The sequence below is a fragment of the Parasteatoda tepidariorum genome, chromosome 9 (genome assembly GCF_043381705.1).
Source record: "Parasteatoda tepidariorum isolate YZ-2023 chromosome 9, CAS_Ptep_4.0, whole genome shotgun sequence".
Lineage (NCBI taxonomy): Eukaryota > Metazoa > Arthropoda > Arachnida > Araneae > Theridiidae > Parasteatoda > Parasteatoda tepidariorum.
Genome location: NC_092212.1, coordinates 31,499,701 through 31,520,224, shown reverse-complemented (window position 1 = coordinate 31,520,224; position 20,524 = coordinate 31,499,701). Strand labels below are relative to the sequence as shown.

At 31.5% G+C, this 20,524-nt stretch overlaps 1 protein-coding gene across 5 annotated transcripts in view; it reads left to right on the top strand.

Annotated features, from left to right (window-relative positions):
- The first annotated feature begins 2,431 nt into the window (after nt 1-2,431).
- LOC107440780 (neuronal PAS domain-containing protein 2) overlaps nt 2,432-20,524 on the top strand; it is a 110,519-nt gene continuing 92,426 nt past the window's right edge. For 3 of the 5 annotated variants that reach the window (XM_016053813.3, XM_043048164.2, XM_043048161.2), the window contains exon 1: nt 2,464-2,596. The gene's annotated coding sequence lies outside the window, so the exon portion shown is untranslated. Of the gene's footprint in view, nt 2,597-2,718; nt 2,774-20,524 lie in introns of those variants that run through there. The other 2 variants (XM_043048163.2, XM_071185390.1) reach the window with 2 other exon arrangements.

Below are 20,524 nucleotides of genomic sequence, written 5' to 3'. Positions count from 1 at the left end.
AAGCCTTGAAGCTTTTGCATTTACATTGTCTTCAGTGAAAGAGTTTTAAAAACATTCTTAATGTTCTATCAGAACCATATTTTATACTTTTTTAATATTTTTTTATAATAGTAAATATAATTCAAAAGCCACATAATAATGCGCTTTCCTTCTTCACTTTTTTTCTTTTTTTTTCCGAAATCTTTTCAAACGACATTGGACTTTAATCAAAAGGAATATATTTGCTCTATTACTTTTTGAATGTAAATTCTCGGAAACATAGATAAAGGGATACGAAATAGTACATCTAATTCAAAGTACATATAATTACAATACAATACAATGTAATACAATACAATATAATGCAAAAAATTATAATAGAGAGCATACAATTTTTAAACAATGTAGTACATATAATTCAAAAAATACTTTAAATTAAGCCTTTTTTACGAAAAAAAAAGCTAAATTAAGACCTTGTAAATGCAGGGAAGAAAAGGAAAGGAAATTTTCAATTTGTTTATTTTTTTATTTATTTAATATTATTATTATTTTGATAAGATGGGTCGAGGAGTGTATGAGTAACGATTATGTTACATAAAACACTATAATATTAGTTTCTTGAGTCATTCTGGGCAGGCGATGGTGCGAGTTAATCACATATTTGCCACCAGACTACAGATTTGTGTGAATACTCGGTCAAACTCCTTCCTTAGATGCCCTTAACACGAGAATTGACATCCCTGGAATACTCTTTTTCACTATTAAAAATAAAATAAAATATAAATAAATGAATAAAAGAACATTGAAAAAAGTGTCTAACTTATAAGACTCTTACCTCATACTTAATGTTCACGATTAAAGTAAGTGAAAGTACGGTAAAAAACTAATTATTTCAAGCAAAATAATATCGTTAATTTTTTTTTCTTCATAAAGATAAAGAATGTTTGAATGTTGTGTCTTACATGATTTAGCTGTATGACAAAAAAGCTGACTGGTATCATTATTAAAAATTATGCAAAATCTTATTCTTCTGAGTTATTATATCTTCGACCTCATTGGGTCAGAAGTTGTGAAAAATCGTTTAAAAATGCTTAAAATTATGAAAAAGAAAAAAAACATAGATTCTGTTGATTGACTTGCGGTAGCTTATAAAAGGTACCATGAAAAACCTGAGAAAATTTGAGAATTAAACTTACACCTCAAGGACATTGAAAGCCTGGTTGGTAGGGCACTGGGCTCATGTCCAAGAGTTCGTGAGTTCGATCCCCGCCAGCCGAAGACTCCCAGTGTTGTAAATGGTGACTGATGCACGGTAAATCTGTCGAGTCGCAAAGTCCTCCATGTTCCCATGACAAATCAAACCTCTATGGGTACTGATCCAGGATTTTCCTTGTCTTCTGAATTGGTTTAAAATTACAAGGTTAAGGTGTTGAACATTAGTAGTCGTAAACCCAAAATTGAGTCGGCTGTTCAACAACGGATACAAAATATAAAATAAAATAAAATCCAAGAATATGAACCAATCCAAGCTCGATGACGCTGAGATGACAGAAGATATTAATTAAAATTAAAAAAATTTTGGAGATGCTATTTCAGTTAAGAAATATGTGCACNTATATATATATATATATATTAACCTAATCTGAACTTCACAAGAGAATGGCAATCAAGAATTCGAACTTGCAATTTTAACTTCGAATGGTTTTAAAATTAAAATAAAAATTAATAAAATAAATTATTTACCTGGAGTTTTCACCAAGAAAATGTTTAAGCTCGCTTGAAACAGAGAAATTTTTTTAAGGATTCAGATACAAAATTATCTATTTTTTATTTTAATTATAAATTTAACTACGCAAATATTGAATGAAAAATTGCCATGTTAGAAGGGGCTGTGCTCCTTTATTTATAAAATGTGAGGGGGGCTAAATCCCCTTCTGCCCCCTCAGGTTCTGCGGTCCCTGACTGCTAGTCAATTGACAAAGCCTATGATTAGTTTTTTATTCATAATTTTTTGAATTTTAAGCATTTTTAGAAAAAAACTCACTATTTTTATCACATTGTGGTGGCAGAAAATATCAATTTAAAGTTATAAAATTAGTTGACAACGTATCCGCAAAACGGTGAAAGAATTTTAGATGCTTTGACTTTTTAGACTCGTCCTTACCTCTAATATTATAAAAAAGAAAGAACAATTTTCTTTATTAATTAGTTAAAAAAGTTAATTTCGTTTTATGTTAACTAAATTTACGTTACATAATAAAGATAAATATTGCTTTTTAAATTGATGTAAAAAGTTTTACACGATTCGGAGTGGTTTTCCGCGTTAGATAAAAAATGAAGTTTCTGAAACATTTTCAGCCCTGAAATTTTGAGAGTGTGTACGAGACGTAAATGGCCGATAGTTTCTTTTTCTGTTATCAGCTTAGATAACAAGACCTGTTATTTATAAGTTACAGTTCAATATTATAGGAATTATTTGGTGAGCGTATCTTTGACACGAGTATCACCGGCCATTGTATATTTAAAATCGTGGTTAGACACGTGTAAGTGTTCTATTTACTCGAATTCATAAAGCAGATTTTTACTTTTGGTGTGTTGCCCTTCATCTAATGGGACGGTAAGTGGAGATTTAAGTTATTGTAACAATTAGTGTCTTTCTTAAAGTACTTTATTAATGTGAAACGTCGTTTAAATAGAGTGCTGGATTCTAAAGAAAGACCTTTTGGGAAACTTTATTGCTTGAGTTTTTATTTTATTTTTCAAGATGGATTGTTATACTTTCAAGGAATGCAAGGTAACTTTACAATCTCTAATTTGAAAACAGTAAAGAATTTCTTGGAAACTGTTTTTATTTATTCATTTTTTTAAAATGAAATCCCTAAAAGCATTGTCTTAAATGTGGGGGGGGGGAACAAAAAAACCTTCTACATCCAAGCTAAGTTTTTTTTTTTTTAATTGGCTTGGTAAATTTTTACTTCAAACAGCATAACTTAGCTATTTTATACCAATAAACGCGTTTTGAGCTCCATTCATGACCGTGATTTAAAGTGGGGGGGGGGGTCAATGAGCTTCCTTTTATAATTTAGGATTGGTTTTAAGATATTTCAGTTTTAATTGAATCTTTATCCTTAACTGATTGGGTTTTAATTTTTAAGATAAAGGGTTTTTGTAGGACAGTGAAAAAAAAAAAGGATTCCTGGAGTATGGAGAATTGATAGAAAAATGGAAGAACTTAAGTCAGAAAAACAAATAGAGAATGAAGCGAGATATATTTTTTTTTTGGTTATGTTGTTGTTGTAGTTAATTTACGTCGCACTAGAGCTGTATAATGGGCTATTGGTGACGGTCTGGGAAACATCCCTGAGGATGATCCGAAGACAAGCTTAATCCTCTGCAGAGGGGATGACACCCCTGCTTCGGTAGCCCAACGACCTGCACGTGAATTTTTTTTTGTTGGTTAATGGCGGGCACTTGAGTCTATTTCCCATTGGCCTCAGAAATGCTACTCTCTTATCGTTACCCAGGGATCACCTATGGCTAAGCCACGGCGGTGGAGTAGCGTCGCCCACGTCATACAACCACAAACCCGTTTATAGGGCGGGTTTCATTCACACAGAAGAAAGGACATAGAACACACACACACACAGAGAGAGAGATAGAAACATGTATGCCCTGAGCGGGATTCGAACCCGCAAACATAGGCGCAGCAGTCAGGCACTCTAACCACTCGGCCATGAAGCGAGATACAAAAAAGGAAAAAAAAAGTTGAGAGTAAAATGTAGTTTTAACATGAAATGAAGAGATTATTAGTACACAGATGGTAATCTTTTCACGTTCTTTCTTTATTTTCTTTACGAGTAATATATATTTAAGAGTTGCACTTCATTCAGTGAAAATATTATTTTAATTCTATACAGGGCAGCATATATGGCAACGTTACTTTTAAGAAGTAACGAGTAAGAGTACAAGTATTTTTTAAAAAAGTAACGAGTAAAAAGTAAAAAGTTCTTATTTTAAAAAGTAACGAGCAAAAAGTACAAGTAAAAGTACAAGTACTAAACAAAAAAAGTAACGATTTAAAAGTACATTTCTAGGAAATCGAAAATTCAAAATGACCTAAAATTTTATTGAATCATATTCTTATGTTCTTTAATGTTTTTGCAAAATTTTTGTTATTTATTTAATTATTTTTAATTTTGAAAGTTATGGACATTCATTTATTTTTAAATTCGGAAGAATATTATAATATAATCGTATAATATAATTTTGAAATCAAATATATGGATTTGCAAGAAAAAGAAATTTTATCTATTGATTTTAATTTTTAGTTTATTATTTTTATTTATTTAGATTACCATTGATTTAAAATTGTTTTACTCTATAGAAACGCGCTTTAAAAGCACAAACATAAACAAAGCAAACACGGAGTTTCAGATAGCTTTGTGATCTTTGAGCTAGTAAAAAATAATTGAATGTGCAGTATAAGCTGAAACAGAACAGTTTACAGTTTTATTTGTAACAATGGCTAATGCTGAAGTCATGCGAGAAAATCATTTTCCGAACATTTCTGCCTAACGGAATAATTAAAATTTGTAAACGAGTTTTAGTATCAGCGGCTAAATTAATACCCTCGAGTTTTTAAGAGTTATAATAGTAATTATAATTGTTTTCAATAGCACAAATAGCTCTGAAGTTCTTAGAGATTTGACTGGGCGTTGTTTGACAAGGTCGGGCATAAACATAATTTTAGTAAAAAATGTACTAGGTAAAAATATATTCGACAAAAATGTATTATTAGTTAGTTCAAAAAGAAAATTGAAAAACATAATAACAAAATCAAACATTTTTTATTTAAACTGTATTAAACAAATGCATAAAACTCGAAAATGAATGAAAATAACTTGATAATTAATATTTTTATTCATTTTGCAAAATAATTGCATTTCGAAAGTATTTTTTTTCTCTTTGGAAAGCTTACCGAGTTTTAGAAAAAAGTAACGATTTCATTCGACATTTCCGTTACAAATACTTGCACTTTTTCCCTAAAAAAGTAACGAAAGTACAAGTAAAAGTACTAAATTTAAAAAGTAACGAAGTACAAGTAAAAGTACGTACGTTTTACTTGTACCGCCGGTACAAGTAACGAAAGTAAAAGTACTGCCTTATATGCAGGGCAGTGGGCAAAAAAATTAAAGGACCATCATGAATAACTTTTTATTTAATAAACGGTTCTTCGCGTTCCAGTACTAAAGGTTTGAGGGGGTGACTTCAATCATGCTAATTTATTAGCATAGGCTATATTTTAAGTTACGAAATCAGAGACAATAGCGTACTTTTTCTGAATAAACATATCGCCAGATTTGGATTTCCGATCCCCGAAATATAGGGGGTTGCCGCAATCTAGGAAATAGGGTTCCATTGGTTTAGTCAGGGGAGCTGCTCAAAATTTTCCCTAAATGTTAAGTTTAATTTTTGTGTATATCACCATATCTCAAGAGCTTTTTAAGAGAATTGAAAAAATGTTGTACGCAATAATAAAATTCGTTTATCCAAAGACAATTCTAAGCAAAATATGACTTTAAGTAAATATTTATTAATTTTTTATTATTTCATTTAATCATCGTCGTTAATATTTTGAGTTGTAGGGTAGACAATGTTTTGCATCATTTTAGAGAATGCTATTTTAAAATGGCGAAACATAAAATGTAAGTAAAATCAGTCGAATACTTCGTAAGAAATTGAATTTTTTAAAAATACGATTTTTTAAAAATCACTTAAATACGCAAAAAAGTAAAATTAATATTAAGGGGTTTAAACTTTGGCCAGATCTCCTGACCAAGCTATTAGATCCTATTTCCCAGATTGTGGCTATCTCCTATATTTCAGAGGTCAGAAATCCGAACCCGTCGGAAGAAAGGTCAGAGTCCGTTTTTGTGTCTGATTTCAGAACTTAAAAGAACTTCGGTACTAAATGATTAGCATATTTGAGGTTACCCCTTCTGTTATCACTACAATAGAACTAGAGCTTGAGGATCCAATTTTTAGACCAAAAGTTATTTAGGGTGGTCCGTTTGCTTTTTTGCACACCGTACTATTCATTTTTCTTTTGACCATTTTAAAAATTTAAAAAAAAAATATCTTAGCTTTTAATTTTTTGTCGTTTCATCTTGTGCGTAATCTTTTATTCTACCACCAGTCACGCCGACTACGCAACATATACGTGATCGAGCGATTCTCCCTTCTCGGCACACGGTATCATGGATATATAAAACGAGTCTTTCATACTCTAGCTCTCCTAAGATCACAGGGACGTGATCTCAATATGATGTTCTCGTATAAATAGAGATTGTCTATTTGAAGAACTCCCACACCCATTCGCCTGGCGTGGTGGCGGTTACTATGGTTACGAGGTTTAATTATTTCAAGTAGGAGTGGGGTGTTGGGCATTGTTTAAGACTGGTTTGGACTCTGGTTGGACAGAGAAAGGGAATCTGGGGAGAAAGAAGTTTGAAATGCGCTATTTCTTGCTTCCATTGCAGCAGACGTCCTTAGAATTTGTGGCGAGGGGAGTTCTTTCCATAGACAAACTATACATATAGGCATAGTTTGTCTAAAATGAGAACACCTCCAGACATTCGTCTGGACTTGTGGCTGTAACCACGGTAACGAGGCATAACTATTTCAAGTAGGGGTGCGGGGTCACTGTTTTGAAGTAATTTCGGCTCGAGTCGGGGAGAGAAAGGGTCTATTGTGTCAGTCCTAGAGTGAAGCTACCCTCCCTAAAATGCACCTTTCTTGTTTCCATAGCACCAGACGGCTTCAGACTTCGTGGCGGGAGGAGTTCTTAGCTTAGACAAATTATACTCCTTATTATGTTTATACTAGGAGCGTGCGGGCCTGGAGAAGCATTCTTTCCCCTCCTTTCTCGAGTCCTGAAGAGGTTTAATTATAAGAGCTAATAATGATGAGCATAATGTTGCTACATTTCTGATAAATCCTGATATTGAAATAAATTATCAACAAAAAATTTTCTTATAATTTTGTAAAGAAAATTTGCATTTTAAATAAATAAATTTCGTTTTAAGGACTGCCGGGAACTTATATTTTAGGAAGGGTATACCTCAATTTAACAACTGAAATTTCGAATTTTACCGAATCATAAATATATGCGTCCTAACCTACATTTAACTGAAACACCAAATTATTGAATTTAAGATAGAGATTAGGCAAACATGACCTAAAACAAAACAGAAGTTAAATATTTTGTTTGAAGAAAAGTAATTTAAGGTACCTTGCTTCAAACGGAATGTATTTATTTTTAATATTGAATAATCAGTACATAAAAAAAAAAATCATCTATAGTTCTAATCTAAACATCAATAAAATTATAAGAATATTTTTAAAAAAATCTAAATTTGAAATTTTATTTTCAAAACTTTTCGAACTTGCTTTCGAATTTATGATTAAAAAAATATCAATTTGTTCTAAATTATTCAAAATTGTAATTAAAGGGAAAATGGCCTATTTTAGGCCTCAGATGCCCAGTTCTACCAGACAGACCAGACCTCTTTTGGTGGTTTCAAACATACGCCAAATGCAATGTATATTTTCGCCTATAAATGTAATTTAATTTTCATCTTACTACCACTGGGGTAAATTATTTTCGGAGGGATTACAATTTGTCAGGTACGCTATTGGCTTTAAACTTATAATGCACATGCTCACTATTAGCATTCCTGCCACCTTTTACGCATTTGGCGTAAAATTTTATTTTTATATTTAAAGTGGTAGTAAATATATATTTTCTTTACTTTTATAAACTTAATTTTTAAATGATTTTGATCACCACTATTCTTAAAAAAATTAAGCATATATATTAATATGTGTTACTACCATGGTCTTCAGCTTAAGCTTTTTCAAATACAACGTACTTTTTTGCTGAAAATTGAAATTTTAATTCCATGTTACTACCACTGGGAAAAATCATAATGGAAGGGATTAAAAGTTGGCAGGTATGCTATTAGATTTCTTTCTCTTAGCATCATTAAAAAATAGGAAAAAAGAATTAATGCGATTGCTTAAATACGTCTAATGTCAGACAATTTGACGATAAACATATATGTCAGACAAAATTTACTCGAATACCCCAAAATAGAAAATATTTGAGAGGAATGATACTTTGAATTATTAAACGATCATGTACTACAATCCAGGTTCTTATTTTGGGCTGCTCTTTCTATTCATTGCTTAAAATGTAACGAAAATTTCAAACGCAACAAAACTTTATTTTCTATGAAAAACATTGATTTTCAAAAGATTAAAAATGTTTATTATTTTGAGCATTTTTAAGTGCTTTGCGAAAGACCTAACTGGTAAGCATTAGAACATCATTCTAGTTCGATAAATAGCGAAAATTGTTAATGTTATGAGACATTAATGTTTGGTCAAATTGAGAAGTTAAATGCTACTGAAATAGATTTATCCACTTTTTCCCTTCCGATTGTGGCCGCCCTGATATGATTCTTTACTCTAAATACTACTGTAGTTTTTACTTTTTACAAAACAAAAAAAAAGAGCTGCTAATTGTTTTAAAATCTATTCGCGGGACAGAAATCATAAAAATTGCGTTGCTCTTTTGCACGTTGGGGTTGATGTGATGCTAATTTAATTATATACATATACTTACTTTACTTTATTTATAAAAAATTGGGCACCTGGGCCGCGCAGCGGCCCCTATCCCATACATCTAGAAATTTACATAAGTTTAAAGTGATAACATTTTGAATTTAGCAGTCGATGTGGTAGCTAATACAAAATTACAAGCACTTTGCTTGGGTAAATAAACATTTGAATATCGAAACTAAAATTGACACATATAAATATAAACATGATTTGAAATTATATACATATACAAGAAGCAATCAATATTTTATTAATATTTTCCAAAATTTGAAGTGGTTGATTAAATATTACGCAATTTAAGTACAAATATTGCAGCTGCACTAGATTATGTTGTTTTCAAAAGTAAGCAGAACAGTTTTAATTCCACTGCCCTTGAAATTGTTAATAGCAAAATGACAAAAAAAATTTCTAGAAAATCATACCTGCCAGCTTTTAATCCTTTCAAAGATGATTTTCCCCAGTGGTAGTAAAATAAAATTTAAATTACAATATTAGGCAAGAACATTTGCTGTATTTTGAACAAGCTTATGCTGATTACTACAATAATATTACATATTAATATATATGCTTATTTTTTTAAAAAATAGTGGCGGATCAAAAATATTATAAATTAAGTTTATAAATGCAAGGAATATATAGAAAGCATTCATTTTACTACCACTTTAAATTTAGAAATAAAATTTTACGCCAAATGCGTAAAAGTTGGCAGGTATGGAAAATGAATCATTATTATAAAATATTAAAACATTTTCGTACCACTTTCTATTGTAAAATGGAAGTAATATAGTGAAGAATTGCAGCAAAGCGATGCCAGTAGAGTGCTTGCAATCCAGAATGAACTGGTGAGACATCAACAGAAACGCCGTTAAAATTCGTATGTAGTTCACCATTAAAAATATGTATGCATGTTTTTAGTTGTGTAATAATGATAATTATTTTACCCATTGGGGAAATGGGTCTTGGTTTGGATTTCATGGCGTCTTCACTTTTCAACTACAATAATCAAGAGTAAACAGTGCACATGCGTTGCTATGGTGACCGGTTTGATAATTTTTTTCGAATTCTTTTCATTTGAACGATATTTTTGTTTTTGTCGTTTTAATTAAGAATCAGAAATTTTGACCTACAGTTCAAACTGGATCGTTTTCTGTACTAATTTAGGTGAATATCACAAATAAAGAGGGTCCAAACTAATTGACACGGTCCCAAAAGTTAGAGTTGAAGCAAGAAAGAAACGGTGCCAAAGCTTAAACTTACCGAGGCTGAAAAAGCCAAAGATCGTTGACGGGAATACCTTAATCGTTACACACAAACGGAAAAACTAAATGATTCCGTTCGCAAACGCAAGCATGAAGCCCGTCCCTCACAAAAGTACCAAAGTGGTTGAGAGAATTGAACCCTACCGAAGAGCAAATGGTGACTCTCCGAACTCCTTTCATGCAAATACGAGAACTGGATGTTGATCACCAGTTAGGCATACCCTCCAACTTATGAAGATTTTGAAAATAATTCTTTCTAGTGGTAGCGAACCAAAGTAGAAATTTTTAAAGCAAATGGATCTCTCATAAAACTTTTATCAGAACTTAAGAATCTAGCCATATGGCCTGCACTTTTATAAGTAATAGTGGACAAGTTACGTTAAAATTAATTTTTTTAAAATATTAAGACATTAATTTTGATACCGTCTGAAAAGAAGATTCCTGAAACTACGGAAATTCCGTAGCAGTTGGAGGGTATGCCAGTTAGGTATAAAAGGATCTATTGACAAAGAACCCAATAACTTGCACAAGACCGTAGACTGTCTTCTACGCAATATAAATAATTCATTCACTATTCATGCAAAATTGAAAAAAAGCCTAGCTTTCAAATCTTATTTCATGTATGAACTTGTGAATCCGAAACGGGTGTATGATGCAGCTCACAATCTCCATCAAACCCCATTGTACCAATCCGAAAATGTCAATATTGATCTCGATGGACTGTTAAATGTCTATTCAGTCATCAAAAGAATTTACAGAGAATATGTATCGTAAAAATGACTTATAATGTATCGTAAAAATGACTTAACTATGTGTATTTTATCTGAGTGTTACTAAGAAGCGAAAATGGTGGCGACTATTTTGCATCATATAGTGTGAAAGAACATCTTTGGTTCTTGTTGTAATTCAAAAATTGCACTTAGATCAAAGACTTATAGCTTTTAAAATAAAAAAAGTTTTTTTTTTTAACCACGATGCCAATTCAATAATTCAAAAATATATATATGAAATATATTACTTTGATAATTATTAATCTTCTAAGTGTTTGGAAAAGTAGCTTAATTTTCAGGAAATTCTTCTAACTTTAATTATTATTTAACTACCACTTTACATAGTTGACAGTTCTTCCCGATAATCCGAAGTTTTTTTAAAAATTATATTTAAAGTGATAACAGAATTCTTGCTTTGATTCTCGGATTTATATTTAATTAAGAATAATTTTATCTACTACTACAGGTATTAAGAATTAAACATCTGTTCAAATGCTTGATAATCATACGATATAAGGAATATGTTTGTTTATAATTGATATTTCAATTCACATTTTACGAGAACTTCGGAAAAAGAGCAGCTTCTGAAAAGAGCAAAAGTTGGCACTGTTATATCGTCCCTTACGACTGTAGAAATAGGCAGCTATATTATCATAGGCTAAGATATCGTACGTAAATCTACGTACAAAGTACGTATTTCGGATGTTTTTTTAACTCAAAAAACAGGTCTACTCTTATTCTCCGGTTTAATTGATCTTCAAAGTTGCTCACAATTTTCCAAAATAGAACATAACATTCGAAACCCCCTTATACTTGAGATCATAATTCCGAACTGAAGTTATTAGTTTCATTTTACCGTTTTCTAAACGCGGGGTCGTTTGACTTAAGCCAGGTATATTTAATAAGGTCGAAATTTCAAACCGAGTTCTACTCTCTCTCTAAATAATGAGGGTTGCAGTTTTACAATATTTCATCTAATTGGTTCAATTTCAGACAAGTTTCTATACTAGAACGGTATAGCAAGGGAACTAACTGAAAAGTGTGTTATTTGACTCAAATTGAGTTCTAAAATTTTTGTTTTAAAATGTAAATTCTTTATTAAAATATTATCTGTATAAATCATTAAAAAGTAACTGTTGTCTTAAAGTTTTGGATATCATTGGACATCCCATGATCACTAATACGCAAAAAAGATCCAGATATCATTGGCTATCATCAGAATAAAATTAATAAGAGTTAAAATGGTGTGTATTAGTAAATTATTTCTTTTTTTTTTCTTATTTAAGCAGTATTTGGCAATTATATAAACTTTTTTAAAAACATCTTATTTTATTTGTATTCAAAATTAAATTTTTAGAACTAGAAGTGTCATTCTCATGCCTGCCAACCTTCAATCCTTTCGAAGATGATTTTCCCCAGTAATGGTAAAATGGAATTTAAATTACAATTTTAGGCTGAAACATACGCTATAATTTGAAAATACTTATGCAACCTTCCATCACAGTATTGCACATTTTTATATATGCTCAATTTTTTTAAAAATAGTGGTGGTAAAAAGATTATGAATTAAAGTTTATAAATGTAAAGAATATATAGAAAGCATACATTTTACTACTACTTTAAATATAGAATTTTTTTTTTTTACGCCAAACGCGTAAAAGTTGGCAGGTATGCGTTCCTTCACTACACTATAAAGTAATAGTAGAGTATTGACTTAACCGTCAACATTTTAGTGTAAAATTAAATAGTTACCTTTTTCCACAAATGCTTTTATAACAAATTTGATATAAATCTGTATTCAATCAACGAATTCAAACAATGATTGCAAAAAAAAAATTCATTCATTCATATTAATCTATACATAATAATAAAAGCGGCTGTGTGTGTGTGTCTGTAATCACAATATATCACCCCAGAAGCCTCGCCCAGGCACGAAACTCGGCACATAATTGTGTTTTGACATAATGAAGAAGTATTTTTTTTCTTTTTCAAAAATTTGGATTAGTTATTTAGTTATCAGTCATTTTGTAAGTCTATGCTTTTCGTCTGCTTTTTCGTCTTCAAAGAGCCATATTCAAAAAACTATTAAAAAATGCATATACTTTTCCCCACTCTTATAAATGTATGCTAATGCGAACCTTACAATTGAAATATTAATTTTCGACAACTTAAACCAATAATATACGAAGGAATTAATAATTTAATTGTAAAGTTCGCATTAGTTTACATTTATTAAAGTGGAGAAAAGTTTAACTTTTGTATTAAAAATGTGGCAACATATTCGATACGTAAATAGAACGCTTCGCTTTGATATATTTGTCGCTGTTCATAATTGTTATAATAAGTTTTTCTTCTTCTTTCCACGTTCTATTTTTTTTCTTAAGCGAAGACGATAATTTTTGTAGCGATATTGTAGTACTTTGTACAACTAAAAATTCTTTTCACAACACTTTAAAAATATTTACTTTATTTTCTTTATATATACAGAGAACAGTCCTGTAGTGTAAAGTATAAATTAAAATAACTGTAAAATGAAACTGGAAACTTTTTAGATTTACAATGGTAGAAATTACTTAAATCTTGTTGTGCTGCCGCGAAGCGCATTAACAGATTCGTCGGTAGTAATAATCGATGATGAGGAGTAGTGAGGAGGAATGGAGATGGGGAGGAAGAGGTGGTGCTCAGCACCAAAAAATCGAGAAGGTTTTCGTGTGACATGGACAAACATGAAATGTAGAGTGGCATGGGGTATAATTAAACGACAATATAATCATAATCAATATAAAATAAAATCATCATAAAGATTAAGGAAGGTCGAGTCAAATATAAGATATATACATATTTACAATGCACGATAATCAACGCAAATTGAATAAAAATAACAAAAATAAAATAGATATGTACGATAGGAGAATAATCAATGAGAGAAACTTATGTTATGAGCTCTGTTACAGTGGTGACCCAGGCGTCCTGGTTGACCTCGTCTTCTGGATTGCTAACCACGCTTGTCTTAATCATACTACATATTCGTTGGGGACGACCCCTTGGAGTTAGATTTGCAATGTATTTAAACAGGGTTCTTACAGTCCTTAGAAAATTTAAAAAGTGGTGTTAATATTCAAATAAATGAGATACAAATTTGCTCTTATAAGCTTTCCTTTTGCCAGAATTATGACACAGGCGACTAAAAATGTAAAAAGTAGTAGAAACTCAATTCAGTTCTTATTATCTCTTTACATTTTGTCAATTGTAACTACTATTAGGACTTACATTTCAAATTATTCATATTTAAACTAAAGACATTATTTTCATTCACTTTCAGTAAAAGGCAACTCTGCTTTTGATTAAGAGATTGAGAGTTCAAGAACAGATGCATATATTTATTCGGAAGTATTAATCATAGTGGTAAATACAAAATTGTTAAAATACACATTATTTTTGTAATCATTCTCTAAATTTCTTAAGAATCGTACGAACTCAGTTTAAACCATTTCTTTTATCAAAAATAAAGAATAAATTAATCTGCAAGTGTGTGTGTGTGTTTCGTTATTCGAATTTCTTATAAAAAATCGAGATAGTTCTGCCTTACTTTATTTACAAAAATTGGGCACCGCAGGAAGCCCATACATCATGTATAAATACAGAAATAAAAATACAGAACAGTTTGAGTTTAGCAATTTATGGGGTGGCTGTTTCTTGTTCCGCCACAGAAATGGGAGAATTCATTTATAAATAATATTTTAAAACTATAGTGGTGAATAACAGAAAAAAATACTAACTTGGTAAAAGCAAATGTGTAACTACTACATTTTTCACATAGATAATTTTTAAAATGAAACAATTGTTTTTAAGGAAAGAGCTAAATATTCAAGTTTATCTGCTAAATTTTTTATTTTTGGCCTGAGTTTTTTTCTTTTTTTTTTATAATTAAAAGTGGTTGTACTTTATTATTTTTATCTTGCATAAACAAAATTGATTTATAATGTTTTGAACACCGATTATGTATAAATAATTTAAATAAATATATCCAAGTGCTAGCAATAGTTGTTAAATGTTTGCAAATTTAAAAGTAGTCTTGCAATTTAATTGTTATATCATTGTAACTATGAAGGACGTTATAATAAGAATGCTAAAAAAATGCAGCTATGTTTATGGGTTAAGCTTCAAAATATTCAATTTTTTTCCCCTGCTATCTGCGTTGTCGAAAACGTTTATTGCGAGCCCTGAATTAACAAAAACCCTGGAACAAAGCTTTTTTTTTAATTGGAGTAATATTAAAAAGTCTACATGAATCTGTTATTACGAACATGACTTGGATTAAATGTCATAAACTTTAGTCATAAATGTTTCGAATTATTTTTTGTTTTATTTTTAACATAACAGAAAAAAAAAGAATCTGACTGTATCTTTTATTCCAAAAAAATTGACCCTTTCCTTTAGTTCATATTGTATTCAGTATATTAGTGTAGAAGCGAATAAATGAATGATTAACCCTTTAAGACCAAGCACGCATGATCGCGAGGGTTATTTTTAAACCTAATACGTGAATAATGGTAATATATTCATTTTTAAAAGCAAATTTAACTGGAGTAAAAATTTACTTCTTTAACAGCATTTTGTATTTTGCCCTGTAAAGTTACCAAATTTAAAATGACGTAAAAAATTGTATGCCTTACAATTCAATATTTATTCGACATAATAAATAATAAATATTTACTGAAGTTATCTTTTTTACATGGAATTATCTTTAGATAAACACATTTTATAATTGTGTACAAAAATTTTTCAAATCGCTTTGAAGGTTCTCGAAATTTGGCGAAATTCGTAAAAATTAAAATTAACATTAAGGGGTCCTCATGATCAAACTGTGGGGACCATATTTCCCAGATTGAGGCTATCTCCTATATTTTTGAAGAGGGCCGGGATAGCCTGGTCGGTAGGGCACTGGGCCCATATCCAAGAGGTCGTGGGTTCGATCCTCGCCGGCCGAAGACTCCCCGTGTTGTAAATGGTGACTGATGCCCGTTAAATCTGTCGAGTCTCAAAGTCCTCCATGTTCCCATAACAAATCAATACCTCTGGGGGTACTGATCCAGGAGTTTCCTTGTCTTCTGGATTGGTTCAAAATTACAAGGCTACGGAGTTGAATGTAAGTAGTCGTAAACCCATGAAATTGGGTCGGCTGTTCAACGACGGTTATAAAATAAAATAAAATATATTTTTGGGGAGGCCGGGATAGCCTGGTTGGTAGGGCACTGGCTCCTTGTCCAAGGGGTAGTGGGTTCGATCCCCGCCTGCCGAAGACTCCCCGTGTAGTAAATCGTGACTGATGCACGTTAAATCTGTTGAGTCGCAAAGTCCTCCATGATCCCATAACAAATCAATACCTCTGGGGGTACTGATCCAGGAGATTCCTTGTCTTCTGGATTGGTTAAAAAAATACAAGGCTACGGAGTTGAACTAGTAGTCTTGCACCCGTAAAATTGGGTCGGCTGTTTAACGACGGTTACAAAATAAAATTATAAAATATATTTTTGGGGTCAGAAATCCGAAAGCGTTGAAAAAAAGTTATGTTTATTCAGAGAATGTAGGCTGTTTTTTTTGGTCTTATTTCATGTCTGAAAATATCGTCTGCACTAATTAAATAGCATATTTGAAATCACCCCCTCGAACCATGAAGACTGAGTCCTAAAACGTGAAGATCCGATCATTACATCAAAAGTTATTCATCGTTGCCCGCTTATTTTTTTGCGCACTATACATGGATTTTCTTTTATACCTTAGAATGGAATTATGTTCGTCACAGAATGACTTTTCTAGCATTTTTTACGTTATGAGTTATTTATACAAGAAAAAGTAAATACTTTCTTATTGTATCAGGTCTTAAAAGGATACGGTAAGTAAAGAATGAATAACAAATTGAGCTCAAAGCCGTATTAATAGAAAATGTTGTTTTCCCAAAATATTCTACCTCCTGTTGCTCATATGTTTGCCTGTATGCATCTACCCAATTATTTAAGAACCATACGTTTGAACTGCTTTTTATTAAGACGTTACATTCATTTGATAAAGCTGCATCTTTGATAATGAGAAAATTATACGACGAATGATTGCCGGATGAAAGCACTAATATAAATAGCAGAATTTGCTATTTTTATTCCTGCAGTAAAAATAAAAAGAATACAAGATAGGTCATTTCATGCCTACCAACATATTCAGATTTATTTATTTTTTGAATATTTACAGTAAAAGTAAATTTTATGCTTTCATTTTATTATTGATTTCATAAATTCGATGTTATTGTGGGGAGCTGGGACCTCAGAGTCGGAATCTATATATATAAATTTTTTTTATTATGTGTGTCTTTTTTTATGCATTAGAGCTTTTATTTTTGATAATTTCGATGAAATTATATTTAAGGTGTGACCCTAATTAAATGAACAGAAATGAAATTTCAGAAACTAATTTTTACTCGACAAAATTGTTTCCGAAAATCTGAGTGAATTTCACTTAATATCACGTTTTCGATCAATTGAGAAACTTCTTTTATTTTCGAAAATCGGAAACAGAGTCGCTTTGACACCGATGCAGTGTCAGAGTGTAAAATAGCTACCACTACAATTATTTAAATTTAATTAAGTATTGTATAAAACAGTATAAACAATGATGAAAATTTTTTTATAGACGAAATAGAAGACTGGTGCTTAAAATGGAAAACTGCAGTAAATGCTGGAAAATCACAAATATTAATTATACAAAAAAGAAGAATTAAAATACTTCCACAACTTCAACCAAAAATGTTCAACATACCAATAGTTAAAAAAGCAAATTATCTTGGCCTTATAATTAATAGCAAACTCACCTGGAATGATCACATCGAAAGCACAATAGATAAAGCAAATGCAGCAATAATAGCCATACAACCATTAATACATAATCAGAATATGTCACTTAAACTAAAGAAGCTACTATATACAGCAATGATCCGCCCAATACTTACCTATGCCTCACCTGCCTGGACAACGATACCTCAACATCTACTGAAGAAATTAAACCAATGCGAAAACAAGATCCTTAGAAAAATAACCTGTGCAAGATTTTTCATCCGGAATACCAATATACATGCAGACCTCAAAATACCAACTCTATCACAGCATATATACAAGCTAAACGCATATTTTTTCGATAAAGCCATAGAATGTAAAACAGCAAATTTTAATGAAATCTTTAAATTTGAAAATTATATCAAAGATAAAAACTACAGACCAATAGCTGCACATTTCACCTCCGACGCCTCATATCATAACTATCAAAACAAATAATTTCATCAACCTTTCTGAAAATAACGTTTACTCATGCTGATACAATTCTGAACAACTCCAAAATCAAACAAACACAGTTTAGAGCAAGCTGCTCAATTTATTTTTGATTCCTTTTTAGTTATTCAAGCAAAGAGCTTGAAACATCCATTGCCTGCTTACCTCATTGCTCAACCAAAACTGTTCAAAAATTCCAGATGAATGGGATAGGGGCCGCTTCGCGGCCCAGGTGCCCAATTAAATCTAAACACTAGGACTAGGAAATTTTTTTTTAGTGCAGTAAATATTTTGTAAGAAACGAAATCAGACACAAAAACGTACTTTCTTTGAATCTGCATACCTTTTTTTTGACGAATTCGAATTTCTGACCCCCAATCTATACGAGGTAGCCGCAGTCCGGGAATTATGGTCCCAATTGTTTGTTAAAAGTTCTTGAGAAATTAGATTTCAAAAAACTCAAATATTTAAAATTCGATTTCTCAGGAACTATTCTTCCGATTAAGTATTTTGCCATGTAATATTATATTCTTCAAAATGAGGCAAAAACGTATGCAAATCTTCTGTATTTCATTGTAAAATTTGGGATAGCAGCGTATGCATAACTCCTACATTTCTCGGATTGGAGGAGTAAGACTAACAACCCCGAATGGGGAACACCGAAAAAGGAACTCGTCACTACGACAGGCCCTTTAAGAGAGGTGGCGCAGGTCCGAACTGGTACTCCCAGGTGAGAGGTCAGACGGAAGCCGCACCAGTAGCGTTTATTAAAACCAAAAAATAATACAAGTGCAAAAACCGAATAATTGTAAGGTAGTACAAACAACAGAAAATTAAAGCACTTAACTACAACAGAATAAGAGCTGCGATGGCTCAGGGGATAGAGCGTTCGCCTTCCAATAAGGTAAACCGGGTTGGAATCCCGTCGATGACTGGTCGAATTCCCCATCCGGCTTGCACGGATCACAGTCCTGACGTGAAATATCCGCAGTGGTAGACGAATCGTGAGTTAGCGTCCCCTTGCTATCAAGCTAACCGTGGGTGGTTCTCGTACTCTTCCTCTCCACGTAACGCAAATGCGGGTTAGTTCCATCTATAAGTCCTCCACGAAGGCAAATTTCTCCCAATACTTGATTCGGGAGTTCCCGTGTCTTCTGGATTGGATTCAAAATTACAACGCAAACTAGTTTAACATTAGTAGTGGTAAACCCAAAAATTCGGTCTGCTGTTCAACGACGGTTATAAAAATAAAATAATGCAGGACAAAATGCTAAAGAGTCAGAGTGAGACGTGATTAAAATTTCTCCAGAATAAAACTCATTTTCTTCTGCACAAAAAATGAACTTTGACCAGTGAAATATATTCTATTCTGTTTGATGGTCTTTTGTCATCTTTATGGCAGCTTTATGATCCCGCATTCATAAAAAGTATGGTCCTTATCATCAAAAAACTCAACCAAGTGAGTAATCATTATTACTGAAATTTTTACCGTTTTAAAAATTCGAAATAAATGTTAACCTGTTGGTGCTAGGTCAAGGCTATATGGAGGATGCAGCATCACTTCCTAACTGAACTCTGAAAATTTCATACGTACTACAAAAGATGTTCGAGACATCGCATTGTCTTAGGGAACATGATTCGTTTGCGAATTACGATCCATTCATAATATAGACCTTGCATTATCAGATTATCATTTATTTCAAAGTTTACAAAACTTTTTAAATGATAAAAATTTCAGCAATAACGATGATCTCAAATCGCACTTGTTTCGGTTCAGAAGTTCTGTGAGAGCGATATCATGAAGTTATCACAAAGATTCCGTCAAAAACAGAATCATTACAGATTGATTTCCGTCAAGCAAAATAGATATAAGTGATAAATAGTTATTTGTCTTTAATATTTTATTATTTATGCATTCAATATTCAAGTATTAACCAATTACGAGAAAAAACAATTCGCTAGTCCGTCGATTTATTTCCATCAAGTGGAATAGATATAAGTAGTAAAAATTATTTGTCTTCACGCATAATATTTCATTATTTATGTATTCAAGTATGCTTTTATTAACCCATATCCTGAAGAGAAAAAAAATTTTGTTCGTTCGTACGTAGATTGATTTCCGTCAAGTAATTATTTGTCTTTACATGTAATACTTTATTATTTATATATTCAGTAATCAAGTATTAACCAATCACGAAATAAACAACAAGTTCGTGCGTTGATTGATTTCCGTTAAGTGAAATAGATATAAGGTGTAAATAGTAAATAATTATTTGTCTTCATACAAAACATTTTATTACTTATGTATTCAAGTATGCTTTTATTAACCAATATCTCGTGGAAAAAAATATTTTTTCGTTCGTACGTAGATTGATTTCCGTCAAATAATTATCTGTCTTTATACATAACATTTTATTATTTATGTAATCAGTAATCATGTATTAACCAATCACGAAATAAAACACGTTCCTGCGTTGATTGATTTTCGTCAAGTGAAATAGATATAAGTTGTAAATAG